The sequence below is a fragment of the Parasteatoda tepidariorum genome, unplaced genomic scaffold, assembly GCF_043381705.1.
Source record: "Parasteatoda tepidariorum isolate YZ-2023 unplaced genomic scaffold, CAS_Ptep_4.0 HiC_scaffold_771, whole genome shotgun sequence".
Classification (NCBI taxonomy): domain Eukaryota; kingdom Metazoa; phylum Arthropoda; class Arachnida; order Araneae; family Theridiidae; genus Parasteatoda; species Parasteatoda tepidariorum.
In genome coordinates, this window is record NW_027261905.1 from 33,697 (window position 1) to 48,653 (window position 14,957).

General features: G+C 26.3%; 1 long non-coding RNA gene across 1 annotated transcript in view; it reads left to right on the forward strand.

Moving 5' to 3' along the window:
- The window catches only part of LOC107450524 (uncharacterized), a 26,833-nt gene extending 12,117 nt beyond the window's left edge, over nt 1-14,716 (forward strand). Inside the window, exons 3-4 of the long non-coding RNA XR_011636019.1 lie at nt 1,492-1,637; nt 4,923-14,716. This is a non-coding gene — a long non-coding RNA (uncharacterized lncRNA). The remainder of the gene's footprint in view (nt 1-1,491; nt 1,638-4,922) is intronic.
- The last annotated feature ends 241 nt before the right edge of the window (nt 14,717-14,957 follow it).

Genomic DNA, 14,957 nt, shown 5'->3' on the forward strand with positions numbered 1-14,957 from the left:
TACCCTGAATGTTGGCTTTTCCTAAAAATTTAATTTTTTAAAATTTCAAGCTAAAAACAAATCAAAAATGTATATATATATATTGTTCATACACATATAAGTTTCAGGGATAAAAAAATAGGCACTTTTATGACCATCTTCTTAGAAATTAACTGATCATTAAGGGGTTAAATGTCATAAATTAGGTTGGTGGTAAACTGTTTTAATATTTGTCATAATATTTATTTCAATAATATTTTCTTCACGTTATTAAAAATATTTGTTTAAATACCTTTCATCACTCAGATAAAACATTAAAAAAAAAAAAAACTTTTTTTTTGATTACCATAGTCTAACTTTTACCTGTTTCCAATTCTGACTTCTAAATTTCTTGTTTCCATAACCCTGATTAATTCACTTAAACATGCATTTTGGTATTTTAATTTTTTTTTCTTTGAAATTTACCCTGACATAAATTTTTTTGGAGAGTTTTTTGCAGCAGAATCTTGCCATGAAATCCAGTGCAAATTCCACAGGTTTTTGATAAGTGATAGCTTTACAGCAAGTGCTAATTGCACACAATAAATTGCATAGGGATGCAGAGTACAAAACACCATGTACCAGTGCTCAATGATACCGCAATTTATGTCACATTAGTTGCTATTCTATTCTAAATTCTTGTGATGTGCAGGGTATCTGCTAACCTGGAAATTCATGAGAAATCATGGAAAGTCATGAATTTTGGTATTGAACAAAATTTGTCATGAAATGTCTTGATTTTAACTATTTTTTTAAACAAATTAAGGAAAGTCGTGGATTTAGGTCGCCGAAAAATCTAATTTTTAAAATGGAATTTACTCCCCCCCCCCTTCCAATTTCATGGTGTTCCGAATATCTGAATTTGTAACAAAATCTCCACTCACAGTCACATTTTATTAAAATATAAAATGTTTTTATCGTGTTCTTATAAAATTATGGTGTTCTTTAAAATAATGAAAGAAAAAACATCATTTCTAGAGCAAATTATCTTTTAGATTTCTGTGATTTCAGAATTTTTGTTATTATTTTTATTTAATTTCAAAATGAGAACATAAAAATCAGGAGTATTTCTTTCCTTTCCGACGAACAAAAAAAGTATCTGGAATATAATTTGCAGAAAAGAAGGAAAAAAATTATTTGCTTTTGTATTTTTTTTCCAGCTATTTTATTGCTTGAACTCTTTCTTTACTCTGTTTTTTAAATTTAAAATCTATAAATATGAAGATGCAGAGTATAACAGTTTTGATTATGCCTATCATTTCAATTAATGTTATTATAATGCCTTTTTATATTTATTGTTGTGTTTTTGTCGGAGAAAATAGTAACTTCGTTAAGTCATAATAAATTCTTGGAATTAGTCATGGAAAGTTATTAATTTGAAAATCTTAAATGTAGCAGATACCATATAGGTATCATGTTAATATTTGTCAGTGTTAAATGCAAAATGATGTATGTATGCTCAAATAATTATAGGAGAGAAGCAGGCGGTGGTTTGAAATATCGAAGGGTCTGCAACACAGAATTGCTGTGGGTTTTTTGTCAGCAATCTTCTTCTTTTTGGAATGCTCTTATACCTTTTTCTAAGGAGATAACCAGCTTCACTTTAAACACTCAAAAGAGTAAGAAACATTTTTTATTATATTTTTGTAATGGCTGAAAATTTAACATTGTTATTGAATTTAAGGGGAAAAAAACTATTAAAGAGCTGCTAACTCTTCTGCATTGTGTGGAAGTTTCCTGCCTTCTACACTGAGATTAAAATCTTCTGTATTTTAAAATTGTGCGTTAAAATTTTGTACCATCTTTAAACTAAGTAGGAATGCACATACATGTGTGGGACTTGTCTCTCTTGCCTTGCAAGTATTTTAAAGAAATTTGAGAAATGATTATTAGTTTGATTTAAGGATCACTAACAAACATAGTTGTGGATAAATAGACTTCTTTGTAGCTAGTAATGGGATTAATAATTAAAACTTTAAAATATATACTAAAAGTTGCAAATCCAGCAAATTTAAAAAAAATCTAGCTCTACGCTATGCTTTTTGAAAAATAGGAGTTGGACGGTATACACTATATTAACAAAATAAAATTCTAAGTGACATTTTATTGAGTTTGCGTAGAAAGTAATGTTAAGTCTTTACACTGACATTAGGAAGTAAAGTTTATGCCTTACATTTATTTCCTGTCCTGTAGCTTCCAATTGACAAAATTTTTGTAAATTCCTAACATATGTTTTAACTATTCAGCTCACAGCCTTTATTCTCTTGGCATATTAATTTGCTACGATAAGATAAACTTTTAATGGTTCACTGTTAGTTGCCAAATACACTTGGAATTTCTTCAATTCTGTAAAAACTCTTAGATTGTCAATTAGTACCTTCTTCCTCTAAGATTTTCAAAATTTACAGATGACTAATTATGAATTAAATTAATGTTATACAGTTAGGTAAGACTTAATAAGTTCTTTCCCTAAAAAAATCTCAATTTCATTGAAAGTGTAGCTTAAAACTGTTCTTACACTAAGTTCTTCAATTGAAAGAAGAGTTGAATTTCGACTCTTGAAATAAGCTATATATTTTGATGCAATAAACTTTTCAAAGTTTTTTTTTTTTTTATGCTTAAACTTTTTTTCTATTTCAATCCTTAATTTTACTTAATTTAAAAAGCCTTAACGCTTTTATATAAAATATTATTTAATAGTTTAAATACTGAGTTATTGTCAAACATGAGGATGTTATATGCACTATGTTATGTGCTTTAAATGATCACTATTTATGCAAAAATACCTTTTTATTTTTAAAAATAACCTAGAATAATTATTGCATTTTAAGATGTCAGATTATTGTTAACAATAAACTTATAAAAATTTATTGGAATAGCAGTCATATCTAATCACTTTATTATGAAATATGAATAATGTGATTTAGACTATGTAAAAGTTACTAATCATTACATGATTAAGACTATTAATTTGCCGTGTGTAAGTAAACTGCATTTTGCTTCAAAAATATTTCATAAAATCATTAAAAAATGCTTTAGAATGTTTGCTAATTATTTTGAGGATGGATAAATATGTTTAAAGCACTTAATCTTTCTTTCTTTAACTTTTCTTCTTAACTTATCTTAACTTTTTTTCTTTGTTAAAATAATTGTGCTGTTTCAATTGTTGCATTTTAACATGCATTTTTCCTTTTTCTTAAATAAATTTTCACAAGTAAAATATAACATATCTAGTGTTTCATTATAGTGCAAATTAGTGAAACTAAAAAAATATTCCATTTTTAATATTTATTCTTAGATTTTATCCTTTGTGTTAATAGACTAAGCAGAGCATGTTTTTAATGGCTCATTTCGTCAAAATAAAGATTAACTGTATTCTGTATCATTTAGCATAAGGCTGTTGCTCAAGGTCAACTCATTGCAGTCAAAATTTACCACAATCCAGGGGTCACATTCCCCCTAAAATTCATAAAATTCCTAAAACTATGTGCAAACCCTAAAATTCCTAAAAATCTGATAAAATTTTGTTGGTGTTCCTAAAAAATTAGAGTTATAGGCTGAATATAAATAAAAAAGCAATAATCTAAAATATAAGAATTTAACTACATTAATTACAACTGTTTTAATTTTGCCGCATGGTAATTCTGATCCTGAGAGAGGTTTTTCGATAAATAAAGCAATGCTTAATGTGAGTCACCATGAGAATACTATTATGTCTCTTAGACTAATCAAAGATACCATTTGGCTAGCGTTAGCGAGCAGGGGGCGGAGCCTCCTAGTTCTTTCTATTTTGATAACTATAAAAATCTCTAAAATTCCCTATGCGTAAAGTATTTAGTGCATTATGCAACAATTATCATGAAATTTATATTTCGTAAAATCTATTGGATTTTTTCCTATCCATGTTGGCAGCTATAGTATCTATATTAAAGCTTCCTAGTATTGTTGCAGTCTACTGAACTATTTGAAAATTTGGAGCGAATTTTAGTATCGGGGGCTAAATTTGCCCTTGTGGCCACTTTCCAAATTTCAGGATGATACATTCAATCATTCTTGAGTTATGAGAGAGACAAACACTCAGACAGACAGGTAAACTCTTCCTTTTATTATTATAGATAATGCAAAGTATACCCCTTTTTAAAAGAACTCATACCTGCCAAGTCTCCTGTTTTGTAATGAAGACTCCTGTATTTTACGACTATCTCCAGTTTACCTGTATATTCTCGAATTTCCCCGTATTTATTGAAGAATTTTTAAAAAAAAAAATTTTTGATAAAATATCCATTGATGGCAAAAATACTTCTTTTATTCATCAACAGAGGGTGCTAATGCCAGTACTGCAGTATGTTGAGTGTTAATTGTTTAACTTGAGCCATGACGGCTCAAGGAATAGCACGTTCACCTTCTAATCAGGTAAACCCAGATTTCAATCCGAGCAATGACTGATTGATACGCATTCCACATCTGGCTGGCACTGACCACAGTTCTGACGTGAAATACCCTCAGTGGTAAACGGATCACGGATTAGATTCCCCTTCCCTGATGGGAGGTTCTCGTGGTCTTCCTCTCCATCTAACTCAAATGCGGGTTAATTGCACCAAAAATCCATCCATAAAGGCAAATTTCTCCCACTACTTGATCTGCGGGTTCCCTTGTCTTCTGGATTAGGTACAAAATTATAAGGCTACAAAGTTGAACATCACTAGTCGTTAACCCAAAATTGGGTCGATTAGTAAAATCTTTGTTGTTTTATTTCTCCAATGTTGGCAGGTATGAGAACTGTCTTAAAGACCTTCCTAACATATAAATATATTGCTTAAATTCAAACATGTATTACTTATTCCTTAACATGCAAATTTATTATTTAAACATATTTTTTTACATGAAGTGTTTTCTTTTTAAAGGATACAGAATTGAGCAATGGAGAAGTAGATCTATGTCATCCCTCACCGTTTTCCCCATTTTGGAGATGATTTCCTTTCTTGTGTATTATCAGTGCAGCATTTATTGAATAGTATCATCTAATTTTTGACTGGAGTGTTTTCACATTGTCTCAAGCAAGGAAAGTTCCAAACAATTATATTTCCCATCTAAAGAAAATCTATATTTCACATCCAAACTAATAATAGCATTAACAGTGTTCAGAAGATATTCCAAAATAATTGGCAATTCCTGTTTGAAAGTTGTTTTTTTTTTAAACTACGGGGAGGCCTATGCAAGTTGACCACTTTGGTACAACAATTTGATGTTCCACTTAGGCAAGTGACCTATTTATAAAATGGCAATTTAATTGTCTTTTTAACTATCTGAAAATTGATGGTGATAGATGACCAACATGCAAAAGTGGTTGACTCAACAGGTTTTCCAGTGTATTATATATATAGATATATAAAAAGAAAGAACGCAGAAATTAAAAAAAATGTCGGCTGCAGGTTTTCTGTCATTTAATCACACCATACAATAAAAGATCTTAATGCAAACCCTAGTAACTTGAGGCTTCGCATTATATAAATCATTTCACAATCCATTAAGTTTAACTTATTAAACCTTGCAATGTATATCTGCAATAGATAAATATTTAGGTGTTTATAAAATAATTTTATCTAGATTTAATTAAGTATAATAATACTCTTAGTTACGGAAAAAACTGAAATTATCAAGAGCATTCAGATTAACGACAAAAAAATTATCACTTTTGGTTTACTTTAGAAAATTGTTACCTCATAGTAAATATTTTTTCCCTTACAACCCAAGAACCGTTAATGGTTCTTGCTCAGCTCCAGAAATAACTTATGTTTTATTTTCATTGTTTATAACTATGGTTTATGGAGAAATGTGATTCATACAATTTTGTTATATAGATCTGCTACAATTGTTTAGTTCCTATTTTAAAAAGTTAGGGAAATATTTTAAAGACAGTATCAAAAAAATATTTATTTTACTTGATACAGTCTTGAAAGATTTTAAATAATTTGAAAGATTTTAAAGACTGTGTGTGTAAAAAAATATTTATTTTATGGATTATTTTTTAAACGCTTTATTTTCTTGACTTTAAAAAAAAAAATTGCCACTCTTTCTTCTTCTTTTTTTTATTATTATTATTTATTACAATATTTCTGCTATTTTCATAAGCTCTAATTGCTAATTTATTTTAATCAGTGCCTTTATTTTCTTAATTCAAACAATTTAGCAGTATAACATCAATAATAAGTTTTGCTTTGTATTTTAGTTTATTTGCAGAAAGTATTATGCCACTGAAAGATTGCCATTAAACTCTATATTCAATCTACTCCAATTAAAATGATCTCAATTATTACAGAAATATTGACCCTTTAACTATGTAAAAGCATTAATACAAGTTGGATTCCTAGTATTGATAAGAATTTTCTTAGTTTTTTCTTAAATTAAAGTAAAACGACTAGTAATGCTCTTAAGAATAGTAACACATAACTTTCCTATTTTGAAGTAAAGAAAGTGTCCTGAAATTTTCTATAAAAATAAGCAACTCTAAAGTAGATTTAGTTAAATGTTACTTTCAAGTAGTGAATATTTTTTAAAAAATAATCTTGCTTTAAGGAAAGAATAAGTGTTTTAATTGCTTATTTTTTTATGTGTTGAATTTTTTAAAACTTGAATGCATTTACCCATGTTCTCTCATTAGCATTTGTGGTACAAAAAAAAACTCTCGGTTTGTGCATTACGTAAGTAGATGGTATTTGATGAAATTTTATTATCAATGAAACAATTTTATTGCGAACTAATTTTTATTTGTTGAAGTTTATAAAATTTTATGCTAGCTGTGTGCATGTAATTATCACTCCATTGATAAATGTTTTACGATAACTTACACATATATGTGATACATTTTCAAGGTGTTGAAGTATCAATGTACATATATTGTTTCAAAATGCATTTTACAATTTCAGTAATCTTCTAAGTGATTAAGATAATTGGTTGGGTAACAATAGATATTACAACAAAGTGGGAAAGATCAGCTGTTTTTATTTTTATAAAAATTATTGTTTATACAAGTTTTCAGACGATATGTATAATCATTGATTAGTGGAATCAGTTGCTTATTGTCATACATTTTTCAAAAGCGGCTAAACATGTTACCATGGAATTTTTTTTTATTATTATCAAACTCATGTTTAAATCAAAACTATGTAGTCATATGGTACTCATATTTCTTTCAAAGTAGATATTATGCTAGTGGAATCAAAACCTTCAGGTATTTATACCATCACATTAACTAACAAGAAAAGAATTTTCTGTGTTTAAATTCCTGTTTAACTTTTATTTTATGTATAAATAGAAAACAAAATTTTACTAGAATTACTATCTGATTAGTGGAAGTTATTTTAAGATGAAATGTTTTTTTTTCTTCTTTAAATACATTTTAGCTTTAACTGGACATTTGTGCAAATTAATATAAGTATCAATTTAACTTCTTATCATTTCTTTAAATCATCTCAATATTTTTTTTTGTTTGACCTTAGAAAAGATATAATCACATAAATCACCGTTTATTACTATCACTCTCATTGTTTAATAAATCTTTTAACATTGCTGGCTGTTATTCGTTAAAATTAACTGCAATTTATTTATTTTAGTGTTTGAGAAGTTATAGCTTAAATTAAAATTTAGTTGAATATAAAAGTTTTTACTGCATTGTTACTTCGAAAAATCTCCTCTATGTTTATGTCTAACAATTGCTCTAATCAGTTATTAAATTGTTATATAGATTATACAGTTATTAATTGGTATATAACATCCCTGTATTTTATTCAAATTTATGTTTTAATATTTCATAAGCAGAGTAGAAAAAGGCAAATTGAATTTATTTTGGAATATCTTTCTATGTGTTTTACTCTAGTCATGTCTTTTTATAAAATCTCATTTTATTTTTTTAAGAAAAATTGTATTTTAGTAGATTGAAATGCGATTATAGTAACTATTTTGATTTTGTTTATTCTCTAAATTCAACTTGTTTATGTACCTTTGTATTTACATATTTTTGTTAACCGTTTTTCGAATGTGTTATGTTTCCCATTAGTATTTATTTTTAATCTTATTCAGATTTATTATTGTAGACTTGTCAATTACTAGTCATGAAAAAGTTATTGAAGTTGTATGTGTTATAATTAGGGTTGCAAGTTTGTCAGGGAGTGAATTTTCATGCTCATTTCCATGATTTATTTTTCTTAAATCCAGAAATTTTTTGAAGTGCTGTGATTAGCGTTACAATTTTTAAACAGAGAACTTTTTTCACCTTGGTATTCTAAATTCAACAACACTAATTCTAACAGCAATTACTACTTCTCCGCAGCTTTAAAGTTGGTAAATTTTTGTTGATAAAATGTTTAGGAAAATAGATCAATAGCAATTTAACATGAAAATAGTTCAGAGATAGTCCAAATATTATTAAGTAAGGTGGTCATACTATCTTTTCAATTATAAATTAATAAGAGCCTCCCAAATAGTGCACTAAGTATACAAAAGGAAGAAAAGGTTAAGTTAGCTCTTACTTTATCAGAAATTAATTGAAATGACAATTAACTGATTGGCCAGGACTGTGAAATTTATAAAAACTTTGCATTAAAAATCATATAGAAATGTTAGCAAACAAATATTTGATGAACGTAAAAACATATCAAGAATAATTTAAAATTTTGCGATATTTCTTTGAAATTCTGTTTATGGGAATAAATTTAATATTGCATAAAATTAAATTAAACAATTTGTCAGCTCTTTTACATGCTTATATTTGTGTTCACCAAAAATTTCTAAATTTTATGTGAAATTCTACAACAAACTTGCAACCCTAGTTATGACCAATTTAATAAAACACTTATAATTTTAATTTCCTTGTTAAATGATCAAAAGAAATTCATCTGTTTAAGAATTCATGAATTAATTTTTCAGCAAACTGGTTTTTAGTGTTTGTGTTTTGCATGTCATGTTGTTTTATTTGTTTATTATTTAAACAAAAGTTTAAAACTCATTATAAATTATTATCAAATATATTTAATTTATATGCAAAATACAGTAGAACCTCAATTATTCAACGCCTGATCACCTATTCAGTTATACTATACCTCTTTCAACCCTACACCGCATTGCATTCTAGCTGATGTATTACTTCTTTTTAGTCATTAAACTCCTCATTCAATTCTATCAAATTACTAAAGTGATGATTATTCTGAAAAACTGCTAAAAAATGACCCAAAAAAAAAATTTAGAATGTCTTCTTTTTCATGATATTGTGTCATAGGATTATTTTATTTATGTCAGAAAAATAAAACATGTGTAAGACAGACATAAGATTATTTAAAGCTTCTAAACTTTAGAAGGGAAAAAATGCTATATTAAATATTGATTTTTTTTAATAATACTCCTACATTATTTTGTTATTTTACTCTAATATATTATTTTATTCACCTCAATCCATATCTGCCAACTCTCCTGGATTTTGGCCAGTTTCTCCTGGTCTACTGGTTTAATAAAAATTCTCCTGGTTTTTGTGCATTTTTAGAAAATTCCCTAAAATTAAGTTTCCCAAAAGAAATACCCATTGAAATATAATGTTTTCACTGATTACTGCTTGATTGAATATTTAAATGCTTATCACTGATACATTATAAAGCGAGCCTCATCTATAAATATCAATTTAAAACTTTTTTTGTTCTAATTTTTTTTATTATTATTATTTATTCAGAACTCCCTTTTTGAATTAAAAGACTTTTAACTATCTTTGATGAATTGAAATGCCTTTAAAATTATGTGTAAACATAATACATAGCATTTCAAGTTTATTTAGTGACAATCCTAGCTGGAAAATATTGCAGTTTTTCTAATTTGATGATGTTGAAAATATGTAAAGTATTTAGTACCTAATGCAACAATTATCATGAAATTTATATTATTTCGTAAAATCTACTGGATTTTTTTCTATCCATGTTGACAGCTCTGTTAATTGTGATTTATTTAAGAAGCTTTTGGTAGGCTCTCAAAATGTAGATATAGTAAAACTTAAAACAAGTATCTAAATAATTTAAATGTTTGCTTTTTGTGACAAATTGCTTCATACACTTTTTTGTGTGCATTATTTGAATTTCAAACTTTTTGTTTTTTTAATACTCGCATGGCTATAAGGGCTTCTATTAAACTTTATTATTGTTGAAAATTGCTTTGAGTAATTTTACTGACACTTATAAAATTGACATAGAAAGGATCCCCCATGATTTCAATTTTCCAGCTCACCCCCCTGGTCCCCTGGGCTTTGTATAATGAGGGTTCTATTGTAATAATTTTTAGCACTGCATTTTGAAGTGTCTTCCCATTATATTTCAAAAGTTATTATATTTTTGCCAAAAATATATAAAAATATTTTTTGTTGTTATTTACTGGCTGTTAAGTTTTATTAAAATAACTGTTCCTAATCTGATTCTAATTTAATAGTGAAATTTAGGAGTTAAATAGTTTAAATAAAGTATATTGTTTTAAAAATTATTCTATTAAGGCTATCATGATAAACAGTGTTTATAAGATGCCTAATTTCTAAAGTTTTCCAATTAGTTAATTTTAAATGTAGCTTTTAAAGAGACCCTTAGTAGGGAAGGAAAATTTACTTCAACTTTCCTTTTTTTTTTTAAATATTACTCTAAAATTAATGAAAAAGAAATATTTTTTATTCATTCTGATTTAAAACTGATCAATTTTTAGTCTTAATACAGTCGTAAGTCATTTTAATTAAGCATTAACAAATGAATGTGTGGTGAAAAATTGTGCACTTAATTTTTGAAGATAATGATTGTAAGAGTCTGTTTGATAACAGTTGCTAAAAACTTGTTATATGTTTTGTTCTTTTGCAAACATCTTTATCACATGCTTAATTTTTATCAAATTTTTTATGACAATTATTTTTGACAGTTACATAAAAAGTGCAGGTCTTAGTATTTATTTTTAACTGACAAAGTATATATTATTTTTATTTATTTTTGGTGTTATTACATTAATTAATATAAATACAAACACTATTTACCTATAAAATATTTAATAAGGTTAATTATTTTATGTGCAAAATACATTCAATGTGTTTAAACAACTATGAGGTATTTTTGGAGATAAATTTTTATTACTAAGGTACGCTTAATATTTAATAACATTTACTGTCAAGGAAAAAAGTTTTTTTTTTAAGTAGAAGTTATTTTATATCAGTTGTGTAATCATTTATTAAGATTGTGATCTTATGTTTTTTTATTATTTTGCATATTTATTAATGCTTTTTATTTAAGTTGTGGCTTACTTATATGATAATTTCTGTTTAAATTAATAAGTAAAAAAAACAATTATGCTCAATTTTTCTAGAATTTTAATTTAAATAAAATTTAATATTGAAGATAAAATATGATGATCTCAAAATATTACTAGCATCTTTAAAGCTTTATAAATCTTTTAGTTAATGTAACGTATTTCTGAAAATAAGCTCATAGGCTTATTTTGTATATTAAATGTTAATTTTCAAAAAAAAATCTTACCCAATTAGAAGTTTGCATTTTAACAGTTTTTATTTGTTTTTAATTAGTGTTTCATGCTACCATGTTTATTTGTATGTAGATTTCATGTTTGTAAAGTTTTTAACCAGTTATTTTTAAAAAAAAAGAGTAAAGTTTTATCATCTTTGTTAATGTGAAACTGTAGTGTTGTAGCAATACTTTACAACTAAGGATAAATCATAATTGGTTATTGCAAATTGTTTCTATAGATAAAGGTGCAGATGACTTACTTGACACAACAGAATTTAAAGAAAATTAAAATATTTTTTAAATAATCGATTTTATGTATAAATAAACCTCGTGATCTTCTATTTTGCATGACTCGTAAAAAAAGTCTACTTTCGTTATTAATTTTGAGTTTTATAAACATTTCAAAAAATGTCTTTATTTCATTTGATTCCAAAAAAACTTAAAATACAAGCCTGTTAACTCTTTTATTAAAAGTAATAATTTATTATAGTAATCATTTATATTGTATTATATAAAATTTATCATTTATATAAAAATGATCACTTATAAAATAATATAATATGATTAATGATTACTATATAATGATTATTATTTAGTAATCTTCATTATTATTAATCATATTATTATTATTATAATCACATTATATTATACATTATTATTACAAAAGTAATGTATTTGTCATAGTATTTTTCAGTTTGCTTTAGTTTAACTTTCTTTACTTTTCTGATTATTTTTTCCATTTTTTAATAAATTACTTATTAAAGTGTTGAATTTCTGAATGTTTAAAAGCACTGAAGCATATCACAAAGAATTTAATTTTACATGCCGGATTTTCGCAATGTACTGCCCTTTATGAATCTGCACATTTTCGAGGAGTACGTTTAAATTAAATCGTTGACTTACTTGCAATTTCAGTCTTGTATATTTTTGTTGATTTGTTTTGTCATAAATTTGGTTTATTGAGTAAGAACTAAACTTACTATGGAATTATTATAGCTTTTGAAATTTTATTTTCCTGTGTTTTGTGTTTAAATCTTTTTTTTCCTTTTCTTTTTACAAATTTATTTCAACTCATACAAATAAGGGAATGGGAAAAAACTGAAATGTTGCTGTTTGTTTGAAATATATTTTTAACCTATATAAAATATTTATTAAAGAATTGTATCCAGAAATAATAATCTGGTCTCATAAGCAATTTTCTCAATTGTATTAATTTAAATTAATGCTTATTTCTTTCATTTAAAAAAAAATAATAAAATATGATTTTGCTTTATTTTATTAAGATGAGGTTTTTTATTGATCTCTTTTTTTTGTTGAAAGGGTTTTTTAATATATTGCGGGATTCATGAAGTCTTGTTTCAAGAGACCTTTTTATTATGAAGTCTTTCTATGAAAATAATTTTTTGCAAAATGCAGTTAAACATGTCATTGATAAAAATGATTTATCTACAGTCAATTTTTAATAACTCAAGTCTAAAATGACCAAAAAAAATCCAATTGGTCTTTCAGAAGGTTTGGGCTTTCAAACATTAATTTTTATTTTATTTATTTTTCTTCACAGAGAATTGATTCTTCAGAGATGCAAAAAAATTCTCAAAACAAATTTTTTTTTGGTCTAATATTATCCTTTTTTTAAGTTACTATGGCTTTTTCAAAATATTTTTAGAAAGTAAAGTTTATATATTGTTAAACGTTTTCTGCTAATAATTTGACTTTATACAATTCATGAATAAACTAGCGTATGTGCTAAAAAATAATCGAAATTTAGTGAAATAGTAATAATTTATAAAACTAAATTTAAGTTGCATTTCATAAACTTAGGAAATCCTAAGAAATAATTAAATTGACTAGTAAAGTTATTTGTTATGTTTAACATAACAGAAAATGTTACTATTGTTTTTTTTTTACAGGGAACTAAATATTGAATTGCGAATAAAAAAAAATTTGTAATAAGACAAGAGATATTGTTTAACGATATTGCTAATACTTTTCAAAAGATAATCATTTAAGTTTTCTAATCAATCATCAATAATAATAAAGTTAAGTAGGTATTTTAAATTCAAATGATACAACAAAATTGTTCCAATAAATATTTATTGGCAGAATGTGGACGAAACATGTGATTTAATTGTCTGATGCGTTTACAGTCTTTGGATATTAAATTAAATGTGTGTTGCACAGTACACAGAGAAATCTAAATTTTTTTCTGCTAAATTATTTCCAATTTTTTCTCATATTGTGTAAATGTTTTATTTTTATAATGCTGTTTGCTAAAATTTAAATGAGGTAAAATAAACACCTTATTGTAATAACTTATAGGATTAGCACTCTATTTGATTATGCACTTATGTTCAGGGGAGTGTTATTTTTTTTCCCTACAAAAACAAAACTCAAAAGGCATGCCAAAACTATTTTAGAATTGTCAGTAACAGTAAATAATTCTAACATGTATTAAAAGGAGTCCTTTTAACGATGTCGCAATTCGATAGTTTTACACAATGTCTACATTTAGTTGTGTTTTTTTTTCCACTCTCAAAATCTGTTGAAACATCAAATAAAAAAAGTCATTTTTTTCTGACAAAATATTACAATATATAGATAAAATATAGTCTAGAATTGTAGAAAAGTCGGACAATTTTATTTTTGAAATGTCATAAACTCTATTATGAAACAAGTTTGAAAAAAGCAAAGGTTTAAAAAATCATTTGCTCTAAAGTTAACGCCTTTACTCACCTCTGAAAAAAAATTTTAAATAAGTTTTGCATATTGGTTTATAAATTATTTTACACGAGCAGTTTACTAACAATGTAAAATATATAAGCTGAATTAATCATATTCCTCATTGAAAATGCATATTAACAAAATCCTCAAAGGATTTATGCATTATCAAGGCTTCATGTATCTGACAAAGCAATCAGATTGTTAAATGAAATCATTGATACGAACAAAAGGTTCAATTTTAGTGCACGTTTTTTCCCCTCATCGTTTCTATAGTGTTTCTAGTTTAAGGAAGATATAAGATTTATGAAAAGTTCCATTTATCTCTGTTGATGTTGTGTCGTAATATATAAATCCGTTGATAATAAATTCTATTTCCCTTTAATGTAATAAAGTACGATTTCCGTTCATTGTACTTGTACAGAAAGGTGCAATAAAAGTTGTTATTGTAAGTACATGCCTCATTGTTTTTCTTTACTAGTTGCGCTCACTCTGCTCGGCTCCTTACGCAGCAATGTGAAAGTTCAATCTGTTGTGTGTTAAATCCTCTTGATGATTGTGAGGGATCATGCCTGTCCTCTCGTCCAGCAGGCGATGTCATAACAATAGATTCATCAATGTGTCAAAGGGGGAATGAAGTGCAGACTCCTGAATTTGAAGTAATGTCCCTCACCAAACATTTGGAGACTGAAA